At 45.3% G+C, this 20,355-nt stretch overlaps 14 non-coding genes and 2 pseudogenes across 14 annotated transcripts; all 16 read right to left on the bottom strand.

The window, feature by feature from the left end:
• Positions 1-370: 370 nt before the first annotated feature.
• Positions 371-561, bottom strand: LOC141214249 (U2 spliceosomal RNA). Its single transcript, XR_012283516.1, has one exon. It is a non-coding gene; the product is annotated as a U2 spliceosomal RNA (small nuclear RNA).
• A 1,115-nt stretch (positions 562-1,676) lies between these two features.
• Positions 1,677-1,857, bottom strand: LOC141214372 (U2 spliceosomal RNA; annotated as a pseudogene).
• Positions 1,858-2,651: 794 nt separating this feature from the next.
• LOC141214406 (U2 spliceosomal RNA) lies at positions 2,652-2,743 on the bottom strand (annotated as a pseudogene).
• A 1,112-nt stretch (positions 2,744-3,855) lies between these two features.
• Positions 3,856-4,046, bottom strand: LOC141214281 (U2 spliceosomal RNA). Its single transcript, XR_012283547.1, has one exon. It is a non-coding gene; the product is annotated as a U2 spliceosomal RNA (small nuclear RNA).
• A 1,112-nt stretch (positions 4,047-5,158) lies between these two features.
• LOC141214280 (U2 spliceosomal RNA) lies at positions 5,159-5,349 on the bottom strand. Its single transcript, XR_012283546.1, has one exon. It is a non-coding gene; the product is annotated as a U2 spliceosomal RNA (small nuclear RNA).
• Positions 5,350-6,464: 1,115 nt separating this feature from the next.
• On the bottom strand, positions 6,465-6,655 carry LOC141214279 (U2 spliceosomal RNA). The gene has a single exon (XR_012283545.1). It is a non-coding gene; the product is annotated as a U2 spliceosomal RNA (small nuclear RNA).
• A 1,115-nt stretch (positions 6,656-7,770) lies between these two features.
• Positions 7,771-7,961, bottom strand: LOC141214278 (U2 spliceosomal RNA). The gene has a single exon (XR_012283544.1). It is a non-coding gene; the product is annotated as a U2 spliceosomal RNA (small nuclear RNA).
• A 1,115-nt stretch (positions 7,962-9,076) lies between these two features.
• LOC141214277 (U2 spliceosomal RNA) lies at positions 9,077-9,267 on the bottom strand. The gene has a single exon (XR_012283543.1). It is a non-coding gene; the product is annotated as a U2 spliceosomal RNA (small nuclear RNA).
• A 1,115-nt stretch (positions 9,268-10,382) lies between these two features.
• LOC141214276 (U2 spliceosomal RNA) lies at positions 10,383-10,573 on the bottom strand. The gene has a single exon (XR_012283542.1). It is a non-coding gene; the product is annotated as a U2 spliceosomal RNA (small nuclear RNA).
• A 1,115-nt stretch (positions 10,574-11,688) lies between these two features.
• On the bottom strand, positions 11,689-11,879 carry LOC141214274 (U2 spliceosomal RNA). The gene has a single exon (XR_012283541.1). It is a non-coding gene; the product is annotated as a U2 spliceosomal RNA (small nuclear RNA).
• Positions 11,880-12,994: 1,115 nt separating this feature from the next.
• Positions 12,995-13,185, bottom strand: LOC141214273 (U2 spliceosomal RNA). The gene has a single exon (XR_012283540.1). It is a non-coding gene; the product is annotated as a U2 spliceosomal RNA (small nuclear RNA).
• Positions 13,186-14,300: 1,115 nt separating this feature from the next.
• Positions 14,301-14,491, bottom strand: LOC141214271 (U2 spliceosomal RNA). Its single transcript, XR_012283538.1, has one exon. It is a non-coding gene; the product is annotated as a U2 spliceosomal RNA (small nuclear RNA).
• A 1,115-nt stretch (positions 14,492-15,606) lies between these two features.
• Positions 15,607-15,797, bottom strand: LOC141214270 (U2 spliceosomal RNA). Its single transcript, XR_012283537.1, has one exon. It is a non-coding gene; the product is annotated as a U2 spliceosomal RNA (small nuclear RNA).
• A 1,115-nt stretch (positions 15,798-16,912) lies between these two features.
• LOC141214316 (U2 spliceosomal RNA) lies at positions 16,913-17,103 on the bottom strand. Its single transcript, XR_012283582.1, has one exon. It is a non-coding gene; the product is annotated as a U2 spliceosomal RNA (small nuclear RNA).
• Positions 17,104-18,218: 1,115 nt separating this feature from the next.
• LOC141214269 (U2 spliceosomal RNA) lies at positions 18,219-18,409 on the bottom strand. The gene has a single exon (XR_012283536.1). It is a non-coding gene; the product is annotated as a U2 spliceosomal RNA (small nuclear RNA).
• Positions 18,410-19,524: 1,115 nt separating this feature from the next.
• Positions 19,525-19,715, bottom strand: LOC141214326 (U2 spliceosomal RNA). Its single transcript, XR_012283592.1, has one exon. It is a non-coding gene; the product is annotated as a U2 spliceosomal RNA (small nuclear RNA).
• Positions 19,716-20,355: the final 640 nt, after the last annotated feature.

Genomic DNA, 20,355 nt, shown 5'->3' with positions numbered 1-20,355 from the left:
GCTAAATAGATTGTGTGTGTGCAACAATATACTGAAAGGTCAATTATATTGTGCAGCTTATCTCACCACCTGTAGTTATTTAGGTGAAAGCTCCAAAATGCTTGCCTAATATGTCTGTTTATCCAAAAGGAAGTAAAAAGGGAGAGCTAGAAAGATAGCATTGCATCACATTACATGGCAATGCAATGCACAGTTGCTGAAGTTGAACCAAAATGAGCTTGTAATCTGGCTTCTGCAACTTTGAACATGAAAAATCCAATGAGGAGAAGAAAAGCAAAGCCAAAGAGTCCATCCCAAAATCCGACAAACAAGCAAAATGAACAAAAAACATTGAATTCAATTCTTTCTGATTTTAGAAACTGCATTAAAGAAGGGGTGCACCGGTCCTGGAGATAATGCAATACCAGGTCAATGCGTGGAGTGGACAGAGCAAGCTCTTTTTCCATCTCCCTGTTCTAAAAATCCATTTAATATATGGTCCCCAGATAGGGGACGTATCAGATATTAAACTGATAAGAACAGATACTACACTTGATCTTAGCCAAAAGGCCGAGAAGCGATAACCAGAATTGGTTTCAAACTACGGAGCCACCCAAGGATCCTGAAAAGTCCATTTGTGGAGATGAGCTCCTGGACTCCCGTTAAGAAGACATGTTGTCAACCTCTAGATCCCTTACATGCCTGCACTTTTCGGCTTGCTGCTGCTGCAATCCACGCGTTTTAGATCTGCATAACTCCACCTCTTTAAACACAGCACCTTCACCCCCTGCTGTTCCCACCCGCCTCAACACCGTTGGAAGGGAGGAGAACCAATTAAGGCGGGGGGTGGGGTGGAACGAGCAGCTGTCTACCCTTAGCAGGAGGGCTCCTGATTACATACCTCTCCTGCTGCTGCTGCTGCTGGCTGTCCAGCAGCAGACTGAAGGTGGCTGCTGCTGTGCACAGGTATATAAAGGCTCAGAGCCTATTATGACACGCGCAGCCAGCGTTCCATTGCCACATTCCATCTACTGCAGGCAGGATACCTGGCTGGCTGAATGTCGCTGAGAAGCTCACAGAGACCGCCATAAGCAACAGTTTAACAGAATGCCACAGACTAATCAACCAAACTTTTTGGGTTGGGTTCTCTTTTATAGTCTGCAGGCATTAAATGAAAGAAGTCAGTGTTCCAGCAGAAGGAGACAACGTTTCAGAAAAGGCATTGTAGCAAACCAAAAAAGAAATTTTAAGCGCAGCAGAGTAACCAGCGCACATACCTGTTAGCTCAGGTGAGTTTAAAAGGCTGCTGTTGATAACAAGGGCATTTGCTAAATAGATGGTGTGTGTGCAACAATATACTGAAAGGTCAATTATATTGTGCAGCTTATCTCACCACCTGTAGTTATTTAGGTGAAAGCTCCAAAATGCTTGCCTAATATGTCTGTTTATCCAAAAGGAAGTAAAAAGGGAGAGCTAGAAAGATAGCATTGCATCACATTACATGGCAATGCAATGCACAGTTGCTGAAGTTGAACCAAAATGAGCTTGTAATCTGGCTTCTGCAACTTTGAACATGAAAAATCCAATGAGGAGAAGAAAAGCAAAGCCAAAGAGTCCATCCCAAAATCCGACAAACAAGCAAAATGAACAAAAAACATTGAATTCAATTCTTTCTGATTTTAGAAACTGCATTAAAGAAGGGGTGCACCGGTCCTGGAGATACTGCAATACCAGGTCAATGCGTGGAGTGGACAGAGCAAGCTCTTTTTCCATCTCCCTGTTCTAAAAATCCATTTAATATATGGTCCCCAGATAGGGGACGTATCAGATATTAAACTGATAAGAACAGATTTTTTTTTTTTTTTTTGAAAGCCCGAATTCGTGTACAAAACCCGAGTGCGCTTAAAAAAGTGACAAGTGCCACAAAAAAAGTGCACTAGGATGCTGGTCTTCTTGAAACCCTCTCCAAAAGGAGAAGGGTCCCCCAAACCATTCCCCGTCCCTCCGAGCCAAAAGGCCACAGCGAGGAACAGGGACAAAAAGCCACCTCCAGCCGAAGCCAGAGGCGACCCAATCTTACCCCCAGCACCTGCCCGAGTTCTCACCCGAGCAAGGCACTGGGAGCCAAAGACTGTGCTCCCCTCCCGGAAGAGGGGAGCCAACAACGCTCTCCTCCCAAAAGAGGAGAGCCAGGGGGGTTCAGGGGGGAGCGGAACCTGATGGCCACACACTCCCCCCCTAGACCTGCCAAGAGAGGAACCCGTAAGGGAACCGCATCCCGACAAAATCCTAGTAGGACGTGACACACGTGAATAAGTGGACACACAGTGACAAAGAAATTAAATAAATAGTGAAGGTTTCACAGTATAATACTGCCCGGACCTTCGACCGGGAATTGAAAAATTCCCCATCCTAAGGCCAGAAGGCCCGGAATAAGGGTGTGTGCGAAGAAAGAAAATTTGAAGTGCTTGTGCAAATGTGCCATAAACTCAAGTGGGGTTCCCAATCCCAGTGAGTTAAGGCACCCCAGGGTCACCACTCCTGGGGCACTTCACACTTCGGGCTTTCGATCTTCCCCGGCCCAATGGCGTCGATCCTGGGGGGCCATGCTTTCCACCAGATGACTATATTAGCCACCTGGCGTACTAACAAGCGCCTAAACCCCAGTGTGCATAATGTATCAATCTAATAGGGCGGCCAACATCCAAAACCGCCTTTTCGAAAGATACTACACTTGATCTTAGCCAAAAGGCCGAGAAGCGATAACCAGAATTGGTTTCAAACTACGGAGCCACCCAAGGATCCTGAAAAGTCCATTTGTGGAGATGAGCTCCTGGACTCCCGTTAAGAAGACATGTTGTCAACCTCTAGATCCCTTACATGCCTGCACTTTTCGGCTTGCTGCTGCTGCAATCCACGCGTTTTAGATCTGCATAACTCCACCTCTTTAAACACAGCACCTTCACCCCCTGCTGTTCCCACCCGCCTCAACACCGTTGGAAGGGAGGAGAACGAATTAAGGCGGGGGGTGGGGTGGAACGAGCAGCTGTCTACCCTTAGCAGGAGGGCTCCTGATTACATACCTCTCCTGCTGCTGCTGCTGGCTGTCCAGCAGCAGACTGAAGGTGGCTGCTGCTGTGCACAGGTATATAAAGGCTCAGAGCCTATTATGACACGCGCAGCCAGCGTTCCATTGCCACATTCCATCTACTGCAGGCAGGATACCTGGCTGGCTGAATGTCGCTGAGAAGCTCACAGAGACCGCCATAAGCAACAGTTTAACAGAATGCCACAGACTAATCAACCAAACTTTTTGGGTTGGGTTCTCTTTTATAGTCTGCAGGCATTAAATGAAAGAAGTCAGTGTTCCAGCAGAAGGAGACAACGTTTCAGAAAAGGCATTGTAGCAAACCAAAAAAGAAATTTTAAGCGCAGCAGAGTAACCAGCGCACATACCTGTTAGCTCAGGTGAGTTTAAAAGGCTGCTGTTGATAACAAGGGCATTTGCTAAATAGATGGTGTGTGTGCAACAATATACTGAAAGGTCAATTATATTGTGCAGCTTATCTCACCACCTGTAGTTATTTAGGTGAAAGCTCCAAAATGCTTGCCTAATATGTCTGTTTATCCAAAAGGAAGTAAAAAGGGAGAGCTAGAAAGATAGCATTGCATCACATTACATGGCAATGCAATGCACAGTTGCTGAAGTTGAACCAAAATGAGCTTGTAATCTGGCTTCTGCAACTTTGAACATGAAAACTCCAATGAGGAGAAGAAAAGCAAAGCCAAAGAGTCCATCCCAAAATCCGACAAACAAGCAAAATGAACAAAAAACATTGAATTCAATTCTTTCTGATTTTAGAAACTGCATTAAAGAAGGGGTGCACCGGTCCTGGAGATACTGCAATACCAGGTCAATGCGTGGAGTGGACAGAGCAAGCTCTTTTTCCATCTCCCTGTTCTAAAAATCCATTTAATATATGGTCCCCAGATAGGGGACGTATCAGATATTAAACTGATAAGAACAGATACTACACTTGATCTTAGCCAAAAGGCCGAGAAGCGATAACCAGAATTGGTTTCAAACTACGGAGCCACCCAAGGATCCTGAAAAGTCCATTTGTGGAGATGAGCTCCTGGACTCCCGTTAAGAAGACATGTTGTCAACCTCTAGATCCCTTACATGCCTGCACTTTTCGGCTTGCTGCTGCTGCAATCCACGCGTTTTAGATCTGCATAACTCCACCTCTTTAAACACAGCACCTTCACCCCCTGCTGTTCCCACCCGCCTCAACACCGTTGGAAGGGAGGAGAACCAATTAAGGCGGGGGGTGGGGTGGAACGAGCAGCTGTCTACCCTTAGCAGGAGGGCTCCTGATTACATACCTCTCCTGCTGCTGCTGCTGGCTGTCCAGCAGCAGACTGAAGGTGGCTGCTGCTGTGCACAGGTATATAAAGGCTCAGAGCCTATTATGACACGCGCAGCCAGCGTTCCATTGCCACATTCCATCTACTGCAGGCAGGATACCTGGCTGGCTGAATGTCGCTGAGAAGCTCACAGAGACCGCCATAAGCAACAGTTTAACAGAATGCCACAGACTAATCAACCAAACTTTTTGGGTTGGGTTCTCTTTTATAGTCTGCAGGCATTAAATGAAAGAAGTCAGTGTTCCAGCAGAAGGAGACAACGTTTCAGAAAAGGCATTGTAGCAAACCAAAAAAGAAATTTTAAGCGCAGCAGAGTAACCAGCGCACATACCTGTTAGCTCAGGTGAGTTTAAAAGGCTGCTGTTGATAACAAGGGCATTTGCTAAATAGATGGTGTGTGTGCAACAATATACTGAAAGGTCAATTATATTGTGCAGCTTATCTCACCACCTGTAGTTATTTAGGTGAAAGCTCCAAAATGCTTGCCTAATATGTCTGTTTATCCAAAAGGAAGTAAAAAGGGAGAGCTAGAAACATAGCATTGCATCACATTACATGGCAATGCAATGCACAGTTGCTGAAGTTGAACCAAAATGAGCTTGTAATCTGGCTTCTGCAACTTTGAACATGAAAAATCCAATGAGGAGAAGAAAAGCAAAGCCAAAGAGTCCATCCCAAAATCCGACAAACAAGCAAAATGAACAAAAAACATTGAATTCAATTCTTTCTGATTTTAGAAACTGCATTAAAGAAGGGGTGCACCGGTCCTGGAGATACTGCAATACCAGGTCAATGCGTGGAGTGGACAGAGCAAGCTCTTTTTCCATCTCCCTGTTCTAAAAATCCATTTAATATATGGTCCCCAGATAGGGGACGTATCAGATATTAAACTGATAAGAACAGATACTACACTTGATCTTAGCCAAAAGGCCGAGAAGCGATAACCAGAATTGGTTTCAAACTACGGAGCCACCCAAGGATCCTGAAAAGTCCATTTGTGGAGATGAGCTCCTGGACTCCCGTTAAGAAGACATGTTGTCAACTTCTAGATCCCTTACATGCCTGCACTTTTCGGCTTGCTGCTGCTGCAATCCACGCGTTTTAGATCTGCATAACTCCACCTCTTTAAACACAGCACCTTCACCCCCTGCTGTTCCCACCCGCCTCAACACCGTTGGAAGGGAGGAGAACCAATTAAGGCGGGGGGTGGGGTGGAACGAGCAGCTGTCTACCCTTAGCAGGAGGGCTCCTGATTACATACCTCTCCTGCTGCTGCTGCTGCTGGCTGTCCAGCAGCAGACTGAAGGTGGCTGCTGCTGTGCACAGGTATATAAAGGCTCAGAGCCTATTATGACACGCGCAGCCAGCGTTCCATTGCCACATTCCATCTACTGCAGGCAGGATACCTGGCTGGCTGAATGTCGCTGAGAAGCTCACAGAGACCGCCATAAGCAACAGTTTAACAGAATGCCACAGACTAATCAACCAAACTTTTTGGGTTGGGTTCTCTTTTATAGTCTGCAGGCATTAAATGAAAGAAGTCAGTGTTCCAGCAGAAGGAGACAACGTTTCAGAAAAGGCATTGTAGCAAACCAAAAAAGAAATTTTAAGCGCAGCAGAGTAACCAGCGCACATACCTGTTAGCTCAGGTGAGTTTAAAAGGCTGCTGTTGATAACAAGGGCATTTGCTAAATAGATGGTGTGTGTGCAACAATATACTGAAAGGTCAATTATATTGTGCAGCTTATCTCACCACCTGTAGTTATTTAGGTGAAAGCTCCAAAATGCTTGCCTAATATGTCTGTTTATCCAAAAGGAAGTAAAAAGGGAGAGCTAGAAAGATAGCATTGCATCACATTACATGGCAATGCAATGCACAGTTGCTGAAGTTGAACCAAAATGAGCTTGTAATCTGGCTTCTGCAACTTTGAACATGAAAAATCCAATGAGGAGAAGAAAAGCAAAGCCAAAGAGTCCATCCCAAAATCCGACAAACAAGCAAAATGAACAAAAAACATTGAATTTAATTCTTTCTGATTTTAGAAACTGCATTAAAGAAGGGGTGCACCGGTCCTGGAGATACTGCAATACCAGGTCAATGCGTGGAGTGGACAGAGCAAGCTCTTTTTCCATCTCCCTGTTCTAAAAATCCATTTAATATATGGTCCCCAGATAGGGGACGTATCAGATATTAAACTGATAAGAACAGATACTACACTTGATCTTAGCCAAAAGGCCGAGAAGCGATAACCAGAATTGGTTTCAAACTACGGAGCCACCCAAGGATCCTGAAAAGTCCATTTGTGGAGATGAGCTCCTGGACTCCCGTTAAGAAGACATGTTGTCAACCTCTAGATCCCTTACATGCCTGCACTTTTCGGCTTGCTGCTGCTGCAATCCACGCGTTTTAGATCTGCATAACTCCACCTCTTTAAACACAGCACCTTCACCCCCTGCTGTTCCCACCCGCCTCAACACCGTTGGAAGGGAGGAGAACCAATTAAGGCGGGGGGTGGGGTGGAACGAGCAGCTGTCTACCCTTAGCAGGAGGGCTCCTGATTACATACCTCTCCTGCTGCTGCTGCTGCTGGCTGTCCAGCAGCAGACTGAAGGTGGCTGCTGCTGTGCACAGGTATATAAAGGCTCAGAGCCTATTATGACACGCGCAGCCAGCGTTCCATTGCCACATTCCATCTACTGCAGGCAGGATACCTGGCTGGCTGAATGTCGCTGAGAAGCTCACAGAGACCGCCATAAGCAACAGTTTAACAGAATGCCACAGACTAATCAACCAAACTTTTTGGGTTGGGTTCTCTTTTATAGTCTGCAGGCATTAAATGAAAGAAGTCAGTGTTCCAGCAGAAGGAGACAACGTTTCAGAAAAGGCATTGTAGCAAACCAAAAAAGAAATTTTAAGCGCAGCAGAGTAACCAGCGCACATACCTGTTATCCCAGGTGAGTTTAAAAGGCTGCTGTTGATAACAAGGGCATTTGCTAAATAGCTGGTGTGTGTGCAACAATATACTGAAAGGTCAATTATATTGTGCAGCTTATCTCACCACCTGTAGTTATTTAGGTGAAAGCTCCAAAATGCTTGCCTAATATGTCTGTTTATCCAAAAGGAAGTAAAAAGGGAGAGCTAGAAAGATAGCATTGCATCACATTACATGGCAATGCAATGCACAGTTGCTGAAGTTGAACCAAAATGAGCTTGTAATCTGGCTTCTGCAACTTTGAACATGAAAAATCCAATGAGGAGAAGAAAAGCAAAGCCAAAGAGTCCATCCCAAAATCCGACAAACAAGCAAAATGAACAAAAAACATTGAATTCAATTCTTTCTGATTTTAGAAACTGCATTAAAGAAGGGGTGCACCGGTCCTGGAGATACTGCAATACCAGGTCAATGCGTGGAGTGGACAGAGCAAGCTCTTTTTCCATCTCCCTGTTCTAAAAATCCATTTAATATATGGTCCCCAGATAGGGGACGTATCAGATATTAAACTGATAAGAACAGATACTACACTTGATCTTAGCCAAAAGGCCGAGAAGCGATAACCAGAATTGGTTTCAAACTACGGAGCCACCCAAGGATCCTGAAAAGTCCCTTTGTGGAGATGAGCTCCTGGACTCCCGTTAAGAAGACATGTTGTCAACCTCTAGATCCCTTACATGCCTGCACTTTTCGGCTTGCTGCTGCTGCAATCCACGCGTTTTAGATCTGCATAACTCCACCTCTTTAAACACAGCACCTTCACCCCCTGCTGTTCCCACCCACCTCAACACCGTTGGAAGGGAGGAGAACCAATTAAGGCGGGGGGTGGGGTGGAACGAGCAGCTGTCTACCCTTAGCAGGAGGGCTCCTGATTACATACCTCTCCTGCTGCTGCTGCTGCTGGCTGTCCAGCAGCAGACTGAAGGTGGCTGCTGCTGTGCACAGGTATATAAAGGCTCAGAGCCTATTATGACACGCGCAGCCAGCGTTCCATTGCCACATTCCATCTACTGCAGGCAGGATACCTGGCTGGCTGAATGTCGCTGAGAAGCTCACAGAGACCGCCATAAGCAACAGTTTAACAGAATGCCACAGACTAATCAACCAAACTTTTTTGGTTGGGTTCTCTTTTATAGTCTGCAGGCATTAAATGAAAGAAGTCAGTGTTCCAGCAGAAGGAGACAACGTTTCAGAAAAGGCATTGTAGCAAACCAAAAAAGAAATTTTAAGCGCAGCAGAGTAACCAGCGCACATACCTGTTAGCTCAGGTGAGTTTAAAAGGCTGCTGTTGATAACAAGGGCATTTGCTAAATAGATGGTGTGTGTGCAACAATATACTGAAAGGTCAATTATATTGTGCAGCTTATCTCACCACCTGTAGTTATTTAGGTGAAAGCTCCAAAATGCTTGCCTAATATGTCTGTTTATCCAAAAGGAAGTAAAAAGGGAGAGCTAGAAAGATAGCATTGCATCACATTACATGGCAATGCAATGCACAGTTGCTGAAGTTGAACCAAAATGAGCTTGTAATCTGGCTTCTGCAACTTTGAACATGAAAAATCCAATGAGGAGAAGAAAAGCAAAGCCAAAGAGTCCATCCCAAAATCCGACAAACAAGCAAAATGAACAAAAAACATTGAATTCAATTCTTTCTGATTTTAGAAACTGCATTAAAGAAGGGGTGCACCGGTCCTGGAGATACTGCAATACCAGGTCAATGCGTGGAGTGGACAGAGCAAGCTCTTTTTCCATCTCCCTGTTCTAAAAATCCATTTAATATATGGTCCCCAGATAGGGGACGTATCAGATATTAAACTGATAAGAACAGATACTACACTTGATCTTAGCCAAAAGGCCGAGAAGCGATAACCAGAATTGGTTTCAAACTACGGAGCCACCCAAGGATCCTGAAAAGTCCATTTGTGGAGATGAGCTCCTGGACTCCCGTTAAGAAGACATGTTGTCAACCTCTAGATCCCTTACATGCCTGCACTTTTCGGCTTGCTGCTGCTGCAATCCACGCGTTTTAGATCTGCATAACTCCACCTCTTTAAACACAGCACCTTCACCCCCTGCTGTTCCCACCCGCCTCAACACCGTTGGAAGGGAGGAGAACCAATTAAGGCGGGGGGTGGGGTGGAACGAGCAGCTGTCTACCCTTAGCAGGAGGGCTCCTGATTACATACCTCTCCTGCTGCTGCTGCTGCTGGCTGTCCAGCAGCAGACTGAAGGTGGCTGCTGCTGTGCACAGGTATATAAAGGCTCAGAGCCTATTATGACACGCGCAGCCAGCGTTCCATTGCCACATTCCATCTACTGCAGGCAGGATACCTGGCTGGCTGAATGTCGCTGAGAAGCTCACAGAGACCGCCATAAGCAACAGTTTAACAGAATGCCACAGACTAATCAACCAAACTTTTTGGGTTGGGTTCTCTTTTATAGTCTGCAGGCATTAAATGAAAGAAGTCAGTGTTCTAGCAGAAGGAGACAACGTTTCAGAAAAGGCATTGTAGCAAACCAAAAAAGAAATTTTAAGCGCAGCAGAGTAACCAGCGCACATACCTGTTAGCTCAGGTGAGTTTAAAAGGCTGCTGTTGATAACAAGGGCATTTGCTAAATAGCTGGTGTGTGTGCAACAATATACTGAAAGGTCAATTATATTGTGCAGCTTATCTCACCACCTGTAGTTATTTAGGTGAAAGCTCCAAAATGCTTGCCTAATATGTCTGTTTATCCAAAAGGAAGTAAAAAGGGAGAGCTAGAAAGATAGCATTGCATCACATTACATGGCAATGCAATGCACAGTTGCTGAAGTTGAACCAAAATGAGCTTGTAATCTGGCTTCTGCAACTTTGAACATGAAAAATCCAATGAGGAGAAGAAAAGCAAAGCCAAAGAGTCCATCCCAAAATCCGACAAACAAGCAAAATGAACAAAAAACATTGAATTCAATTCTTTCTGATTTTAGAAACTGCATTAAAGAAGGGGTGCACCGGTCCTGGAGATACTGCAATACCAGGTCAATGCGTGGAGTGGACAGAGCAAGCTCTTTTTCCATCTCCCTGTTCTAAAAATCCATTTAATATATGGTCCCCAGATAGGGGACGTATCAGATATTAAACTGATAAGAACAGATACTACACTTGATCTTAGCCAAAAGGCCGAGAAGCGATAACCAGAATTGGTTTCAAACTACGGAGCCACCCAAGGATCCTGAAAAGTCCATTTGTGGAGATGAGCTCCTGGACTCCCGTTAAGAAGACATGTTGTCAACCTCTAGATCCCTTACATGCCTGCACTTTTCGGCTTGCTGCTGCTGCAATCCACGCGTTTTAGATCTGCATAACTCCACCTCTTTAAACACAGCACCTTCACCCCCTGCTGTTCCCACCCGCCTCAACACCGTTGGAAGGGAGGAGAACCAATTAAGGCGGGGGGTGGGGTGGAACGAGCAGCTGTCTACCCTTAGCAGGAGGGCTCCTGATTACATACCTCTCCTGCTGCTGCTGCTGCTGGCTGTCCAGCAGCAGACTGAAGGTGGCTGCTGCTGTGCACAGGTATATAAAGGCTCAGAGCCTATTATGACACGCGCAGCCAGCGTTCCATTGCCACATTCCATCTACTGCAGGCAGGATACCTGGCTGGCTGAATGTCGCTGAGAAGCTCACAGAGACCGCCATAAGCAACAGTTTAACAGAATGCCACAGACTAATCAACCAAACTTTTTGGGTTGGGTTCTCTTTTATAGTCTGCAGGCATTAAATGAAAGAAGTCAGTGTTCCAGCAGAAGGAGACAACGTTTCAGAAAAGGCATTGTAGCAAACCAAAAAAGAAATTTTAAGCGCAGCAGAGTAACCAGCGCACATACCTGTTAGCTCAGGTGAGTTTAAAAGGCTGCTGTTGATAACAAGGGCATTTGCTAAATAGATGGTGTGTGTGCAACAATATACTGAAAGGTCAATTATATTGTGCAGCTTATCTCACCACCTGTAGTTATTTAGGTGAAAGCTCCAAAATGCTTGCCTAATATGTCTGTTTATCCAAAAGGAAGTAAAAAGGGAGAGCTAGAAAGATAGCATTGCATCACATTACATGGCAATGCAATGCACAGTTGCTGAAGTTGAACCAAAATGAGCTTGTAATCTGGCTTCTGCAACTTTGAACATGAAAAATCCAATGAGGAGAAGAAAAGCAAAGCCAAAGAGTCCATCCCAAAATCCGACAAACAAGCAAAATGAACAAAAAACATTGAATTCAATTCTTTCTGATTTTAGAAACTGCATTAAAGAAGGGGTGCACCGGTCCTGGAGATACTGCAATACCAGGTCAATGCGTGGAGTGGACAGAGCAAGCTCTTTTTCCATCTCCCTGTTCTAAAAATCCATTTAATATATGGTCCCCAGATAGGGGACGTATCAGATATTAAACTGATAAGAACAGATACTACACTTGATCTTAGCCAAAAGGCCGAGAAGCGATAACCAGAATTGGTTTCAAACTACGGAGCCACCCAAGGATCCTGAAAAGTCCATTTGTGGAGATGAGCTCCTGGACTCCCGTTAAGAAGACATGTTGTCAACCTCTAGATCCCTTACATGCCTGCACTTTTCGGCTTGCTGCTGCTGCAATCCACGCGTTTTAGATCTGCATAACTCCACCTCTTTAAACACAGCACCTTCACCCCCTGCTGTTCCCACCCGCCTCAACACCGTTGGAAGGGAGGAGAACCAATTAAGGCGGGGGGTGGGGTGGAACGAGCAGCTGTCTACCCTTAGCAGGAGGGCTCCTGATTACATACCTCTCCTGCTGCTGCTGCTGCTGGCTGTCCAGCAGCAGACTGAAGGTGGCTGCTGCTGTGCACAGGTATATAAAGGCTCAGAGCCTATTATGACACGCGCAGCCAGCGTTCCATTGCCACATTCCATCTACTGCAGGCAGGATACCTGGCTGGCTGAATGTCGCTGAGAAGCTCACAGAGACCGCCATAAGCAACAGTTTAACAGAATGCCACAGACTAATCAACCAAACTTTTTGGGTTGGGTTCTCTTTTATAGTCTGCAGGCATTAAATGAAAGAAGTCAGTGTTCCAGCAGAAGGAGACAACGTTTCAGAAAAGGCATTGTAGCAAACCAAAAAAGAAATTTTAAGCGCAGCAGAGTAACCAGCGCACATACCTGTTAGCTCAGGTGAGTTTAAAAGGCTGCTGTTGATAACAAGGGCATTTGCTAAATAGATGGTGTGTGTGCAACAATATACTGAAAGGTCAATTATATTGTGCAGCTTATCTCACCACCTGTAGTTATTTAGGTGAAAGCTCCAAAATGCTTGCCTAATATGTCTGTTTATCCAAAAGGAAGTAAAAAGGGAGAGCTAGAAAGATAGCATTGCATCACATTACATGGCAATGCAATGCACAGTTGCTGAAGTTGAACCAAAATGAGCTTGTAATCTGGCTTCTGCAACTTTGAACATGAAAAATCCAATGAGGAGAAGAAAAGCAAAGCCAAAGAGTCCATCCCAAAATCCGACAAACAAGCAAAATGAACAAAAAACATTGAATTCAATTCTTTCTGATTTTAGAAACTGCATTAAAGAAGGGGTGCACCGGTCCTGGAGATACTGCAATACCAGGTCAATGCGTGGAGTGGACAGAGCAAGCTCTTTTTCCATCTCCCTGTTCTAAAAATCCATTTAATATATGGTCCCCAGATAGGGGACGTATCAGATATTAAACTGATAAGAACAGATACTACACTTGATCTTAGCCAAAAGGCCGAGAAGCGATAACCAGAATTGGTTTCAAACTACGGAGCCACCCAAGGATCCTGAAAAGTCCATTTGTGGAGATGAGCTCCTGGACTCCCGTTAAGAAGACATGTTGTCAACCTCTAGATCCCTTACATGCCTGCACTTTTCGGCTTGCTGCTGCTGCAATCCACGCGTTTTAGATCTGCATAACTCCACCTCTTTAAACACAGCACCTTCACCCCCTGCTGTTCCCACCCGCCTCAACACCGTTGGAAGGGAGGAGAACCAATTAAGGCGGGGGGTGGGGTGGAACGAGCAGCTGTCTACCCTTAGCAGGAGGGCTCCTGATTACATACCTCTCCTGCTGCTGCTGCTGCTGGCTGTCCAGCAGCAGACTGAAGGTGGCTGCTGCTGTGCACAGGTATATAAAGGCTCAGAGCCTATTATGACACGCGCAGCCAGCGTTCCATTGCCACATTCCATCTACTGCAGGCAGGATACCTGGCTGGCTGAATGTCGCTGAGAAGCTCACAGAGACCGCCATAAGCAACAGTTTAACAGAATGCCACAGACTAATCAACCAAACTTTTTGGGTTGGGTTCTCTTTTATAGTCTGCAGGCATTAAATGAAAGAAGTCAGTGTTCCAGCAGAAGGAGACAACGTTTCAGAAAAGGCATTGTAGCAAACCAAAAAAGAAATTTTAAGCGCAGCAGAGTAACCAGCGCACATACCTGTTAGCTCAGGTGAGTTTAAAAGGCTGCTGTTGATAACAAGGGCATTTGCTAAATAGATGGTGTGTGTGCAACAATATACTGAAAGGTCAATTATATTGTGCAGCTTATCTCACCACCTGTAGTTATTTAGGTGAAAGCTCCAAAATGCTTGCCTAATATGTCTGTTTATCCAAAAGGAAGTAAAAAGGGAGAGCTAGAAAGATAGCATTGCATCACATTACATGGCAATGCAATGCACAGTTGCTGAAGTTGAACCAAAATGAGCTTGTAATCTGGCTTCTGCAACTTTGAACATGAAAAATCCAATGAGGAGAAGAAAAGCAAAGCCAAAGAGTCCATCCCAAAATCCGACAAACAAGCAAAATGAACAAAAAACATTGAATTCAATTCTTTCTGATTTTAGAAACTGCATTAAAGAAGGGGTGCACCGGTCCTGGAGATACTGCAATACCAGGTCAATGCGTGGAGTGGACAGAGCAAGCTCTTTTTCCATCTCCCTGTTCTAAAAATCCATTTAATATATGGTCCCCAGATAGGGGACGTATCAGATATTAAACTGATAAGAACAGATACTACACTTGATCTTAGCCAAAAGGCCGAGAAGCGATAACCAGAATTGGTTTCAAACTACGGAGCCACCCAAGGATCCTGAAAAGTCCATTTGTGGAGATGAGCTCCTGGACTCCCGTTAAGAAGACATGTTGTCAACCTCTAGATCCCTTACATGCCTGCACTTTTCGGCTTGCTGCTGCTACAATCCACGCGTTTTAGATCTGCATAACTCCACCTCTTTAAACACAGCACCTTCACCCCCTGCTGTTCCCACCCGCCTCAACACCGTTGGAAGGGAGGAGAACCAATTAAGGCGGGGGGTGGGGTGGAACGAGCAGCTGTCTACCCTTAGCAGGAGGGCTCCTGATTACATACCTCTCCTGCTGCTGCTGCTGCTGGCTGTCCAGCAGCAGACTGAAGGTGGCTGCTGCTGTGCACAGGTATATAAAGGCTCAGAGCCTATTATGACACGCGCAGCCAGCGTTCCATTGCCACATTCCATCTACTGCAGGCAGGATACCTGGCTGGCTGAATGTCGCTGAGAAGCTCACAGAGACCGCCATAAGCAACAGTTTAACAGAATGCCACAGACTAATCAACCAAACTTTTTGGGTTGGGTTCTCTTTTATAGTCTGCAGGCATTAAATGAAAGAAGTCAGTGTTCCAGCAGAAGGAGACAACGTTTCAGAAAAGGCATTGTAGCAAACCAAAAAAGAAATTTTAAGCGCAGCAGAGTAACCAGCGCACATACCTGTTAGCTCAGGTGAGTTTAAAAGGCTGCTGTTGGTAACAAGGGCATTTGCTAAATAGAATGTGTGTGTGCAACAATATACTGAAAGGTCAATTATATTGTGCAGCTTATCTCACCACCTGTAGTTATTTAGGTGAAAGCTCCAAAATGCTTGCCTAATATGTCTGTTTATCCAAAAGGAAGTAAAAAGGGAGAGCTAGAAAGATAGCATTGCATCACATTACATGGCAATGCAATGCACAGTTGCTGAAGTTGAACCAAAATGAGCTTGTAATCTGGCTTCTGCAACTTTGAACATGAAAAATCCAATGAGGAGAAGAAAAGCAAAGCCAAAGAGTCCATCCCAAAATCCGACAAACAAGCAAAATGAACAAAAAACATTGAATTCAATTCTTTCTGATTTTAGAAACTGCATTAAAGAAGGGGTGCACCGGTCCTGGAGATACTGCAATACCAGGTCAATGCGTGGAGTGGACAGAGCAAGCTCTTTTTCCATCTCCCTGTTCTAAAAATCCATTTAATATATGGTCCCCAGATAGGGGACGTATCAGATATTAAACTGATAAGAACAGATACTACACTTGATCTTAGCCAAAAGGCCGAGAAGCGATAACCAGAATTGGTTTCAAACTACGGAGCCACCCAAGGATCCTGAAAAGTCCATTTGTGGAGATGAGCTCCTGGACTCCCGTTAAGAAGACATGTTGTCAACCTCTAGATCCCTTACATGCCTGCACTTTTCGGCTTGCTGCTGCTGCAATCCACGCGTTTTAGATCTGCATAACTCCACCTCTTTAAACACAGCACCTTCACCCCCTGCTGTTCCCACCCGCCTCAACACCGTTGGAAGGGAGGAGAACCAATTAAGGCGGGGGGTGGGGTGGAACGAGCAGCTGTCTACCCTTAGCAGGAGGGCTCCTGATTACATACCTCTCCTGCTGCTGCTGCTGCTGGCTGTCCAGCAGCAGACTGAAGGTGGCTGCTGCTGTGCACAGGTATATAAAGGCTCAGAGCCTATTATGACACGCGCAGCCAGCGTTCCATTGCCACATTCCATCTACTGCAGGCAGGATACCTGGCTGGCTGAATGTCGCTGAGAAGCTCACAGAGACCGCCATAAGCAACAGTTTAACAGAATGCCACAGACTAATCAACCAAACTTTTTGGGTTGGGTTCTCTTTTATAGTCTGCAGGCATTAAATGAAAGAAGTCAGTGTTCCAGCAGAAGGAGACAACGTTTCAGAAAAGGCATTGTAGCAAACCAAAAAAGAAATTTTAAGCGCAGCAGAGTAACCAGCGCACATACCTGTTAGCTCAGGTGAGTTTAAAAGGCTGCTGTTGATAACAAGGGCATTTGCTAAATAGATGGTGTGTGTGCAACAATATACTGAAAGGTCAATTATATTGTGCAGCTTATCTCACCACCTGTAGTTATTTAGGTGAAAGCTCCAAAATGCTTGCCTAATATGTCTGTTTATCCAAAAGGAAGTAAAAAGGGAGAGCTAGAAAGATAGCATTGCATCACATTACATGGCAATGCAATGCACAGTTGCTGAAGTTGAACCAAAATGAGCTTGTAATCTGGCTTCTGCAACTTTGAACATGAAAAATCCAATGAGGAGAAGAAAAGCAAAGCCAAAGAGTCCATCCCAAAATCCGACAAACAAGCAAAATGAACAAAAAACATTGAATTCAATTCTTTCTGATTTTAGAAACTGCATTAAAGAAGGGGTGCACCGGTCCTGGAGATACTGCAATACCAGGTCAATGCGTGGAGTGGACAGAGCAAGCTCTTTTTCCATCTCCCTGTTCTAATAATCCATTTAATATATGGTCCCCAGATAGGGGACGTATCAGATATTAAACTGATAAGAACAGATACTACACTTGATCTTAGCCAAAAGGCCGAGAAGCGATAACCAGAATTGGTTTCAAACTACGGAGCCACCCAAGGATCCTGAAAAGTCCATTTGTGGAGATGAGCTCCTGGACTCCCGTTAAGAAGACATGTTGTCAACCTCTAGATCCCTTACATGCCTGCACTTTTCGGCTTGCTGCTGCTGCAATCCACGCGTTTTAGATCTGCATAACTCCACCTCTTTAAACACAGCACCTTCACCCCCTGCTGTTCCCACCCGCCTCAACACCGTTGGAAGGGAGGAGAACCAATTAAGGCGGGGGGTGGGGTGGAACGAGCAGCTGTCTACCCTTAGCAGGAGGGCTCCTGATTACATACCTCTCCTGCTGCTGCTGCTGCTGGCTGTCCAGCAGCAGACTGAAGGTGGCTGCTGCTGTGCACAGGTATATAAAGGCTCAGAGCCTATTATGACACGCGCAGCCAGCGTTCCATTGCCACATTCCATCTACTGCAGGCAGGATACCTGGCTGGCTGAATGTCGCTGAGAAGCTCACAGAGACCGCCATAAGCAACAGTTTAACAGAATGCCACAGACTAATCAACCAAACTTTTTGGGTTGGGTTCTCTTTTATAGTCTGCAGGCATTAAATGAAAGAAGTCAGTGTTCCAGCAGAAGGAGACAACGTTTCAGAAAAGGCATTGTAGCAAACCAAAAAAGAAATTTTAAGCGCAGCAGAGTAACCAGCGCACATACCTGTTAGCTCAGGTGAGTTTAAAAGGCTGCTGTTGATAACAAGGGCATTTGCTAAATAGATGGTGTGTGTGCAACAATATACTGAAAGGTCAATTATATTGTGCAGCTTATCTCACCACCTGTAGTTATTTAGGTGAAAGCTCCAAAATGCTTGCCTAATATGTCTGTTTATCCAAAAGGAAGTAAAAAGGGAGAGCTAGAAAGATAGCATTGCATCACATTACATGGCAATGCAATGCACAGTTGCTGAAGTTGAACCAAAATGAGCTTGTAATCTGGCTTCTGCAACTTTGAACATGAAAAATCCAATGAGGAGAAGAAAAGCAAAGCCAAAGAGTCCATCCCAAAATCCGACAAACAAGCAAAATGAACAAAAAACATTGAATTCAATTCTTTCTGATTTTAGAAACTGCATTAAAGAAGGGGTGCACCGGTCCTGGAGATACTGCAATACCAGGTCAATGCGTGGAGTGGACAGAGCAAGCTCTTTTTCCATCTCCCTGTTCTAAAAATCCATTTAATATATGGTCCCCAGATAGGGGACGTATCAGATATTAAACTGATAAGAACAGATACTACACTTGATCTTAGCCAAAAGGCCGAGAAGCGATAACCAGAATTGGTTTCAAACTACGGAGCCACCCAAGGATCCTGAAAAGTCCATTTGTGGAGATGAGCTCCTGGACTCCCGTTAAGAAGACATGTTGTCAACCTCTAGATCCCTTACATGCCTGCACTTTTCGGCTTGCTGCTGCTGCAATCCACGCGTTTTAGATCTGCATAACTCCACCTCTTTAAACACAGCACCTTCACCCCCTGCTGTTCCCACCCGCCTCAACACCGTTGGAAGGGAGGAGAACCAATTAAGGCGGGGGGTGGGGTGGAACGAGCAGCTGTCTACCCTTAGCAGGAGGGCTCCTGATTACATACCTCTCCTGCTGCTGCTGCTGCTGGCTGTCCAGCAGCAGACTGAAGGTGGCTGCTGCTGTGCACAGGTATATAAAGGCTCAGAGCCTATTATGACACGCGCAGCCAGCGTTCCATTGCCACATTCCATCTACTGCAGGCAGGATACCTGGCTGGCTGAATGTCGCTGAGAAGCTCACAGAGACCGCCATAAGCAACAGTTTAACAGAATGCCACAGACTAATCAACCAAACTTTTTGGGTTGGGTTCTCTTTTATAGTCTGCAGGCATTAAATGAAAGAAGTCAGTGTTCCAGCAGAAGGAGACAACGTTTCAGAAAAGGCATTGTAGCAAACCAAAAAAGAAATTTTAAGCGCAGCAGAGTAACCAGCGCACATACCTGTTAGCTCAGGTGAGTTTAAAAGGCTGCTGTTGATAACAAGGGCATTTGCTAAATAGATGGTGTGTGTGCAACAATATACTGAAAGGTCAATTATATTGTGCAGCTTATCTCACCACCTGTAGTTATTTAGGTGAAAGCTCCAAAATGCTTGCCTAATATGTCTGTTTATCCAAAAGGAAGTAAAAAGGGAGAGCTAGAAAGATAGCATTGCATCACATTACATGGCAATGCAATGCACAGTTGCTGAAGTTGAACCAAAATGAGCTTGTAATCTGGCTTCTGCAACTTTGAACATGAAAAATCCAATGAGGAGAAGAAAAGCAAAGCCAAAGAGTCCATCCCAAAATCCGACAAACAAGCAAAATGAACAAAAAACATTGAATTCAATTCTTTCTGATTTTAGAAACTGCATTAAAGAAGGGGTGCACCGGTCCTGGAGATACTGCAATACCAGGTCAATGCGTGGAGTGGACAGAGCAAGCTCTTTTTCCATCTCCCTGTTCTAAAAATCCATTTAATATATGGTCCCCAGATAGGGGACGTATCAGATATTAAACTGATAAGAACACATACTACACTTGATCTTAGCCAAAAGGCCGAGAAGCGATAACCAGAATTGGTTTCAAACTACGGAGCCACCCAAGGATCCTGAAAAGTCCATTTGTGGAGATGAGCTCCTGGACTCCCGTTAAGAAGACATGTTGTCAACCTCTAGATCCCTTACATGCCTGCACTTTTCGGCTTGCTGCTGCTGCAATCCACGCGTTTTAGATCTGCATAACTCCACCTCTTTAAACACAGCACCTTCACCCCCTGCTGTTCCCACCCGCCTCAACACCGTTGGAAGGGAGGAGAACCAATTAAGGCGGGGGGTGGGGTGGAACGAGCAGCTGTCTACCCTTAGCAGGAGGGCTCCTGATTACATACCTCTCCTGCTGCTGCTGCTGCTGGCTGTCCAGCAGCAGACTGAAGGTGGCTGCTGCTGTGCACAGGTATATAAAGGCTCAGAGCCTATTATGACACGCGCAGCCAGCGTTCCATTGCCACATTCCATCTACTGCAGGCAGGATACCTGGCTGGCTGAATGTCGCTGAGAAGCTCACAGAGACCGCCATAAGCAACAGTTTAACAGAATGCCACAGACTAATCAACCAAACTTTTTGGGTTGGGTTCTCTTTTATAGTCTGCATGCATTAAATGAAAGAAGTCAGTGTTCCAGCAGTAGGAGACAACGTTTCAGAAAAGGCA

The sequence above is a fragment of the Phyllobates terribilis genome, unplaced genomic scaffold (assembly GCF_046119375.1).
Source record: "Phyllobates terribilis strain yellow unplaced genomic scaffold, ASM4611937v1 Scaffold_217__1_contigs__length_3308461, whole genome shotgun sequence".
Classification (NCBI taxonomy): Eukaryota; Metazoa; Chordata; class Amphibia; order Anura; family Dendrobatidae; genus Phyllobates; species Phyllobates terribilis.
This window is presented reverse-complemented; position numbering and strand designations above follow the sequence as displayed.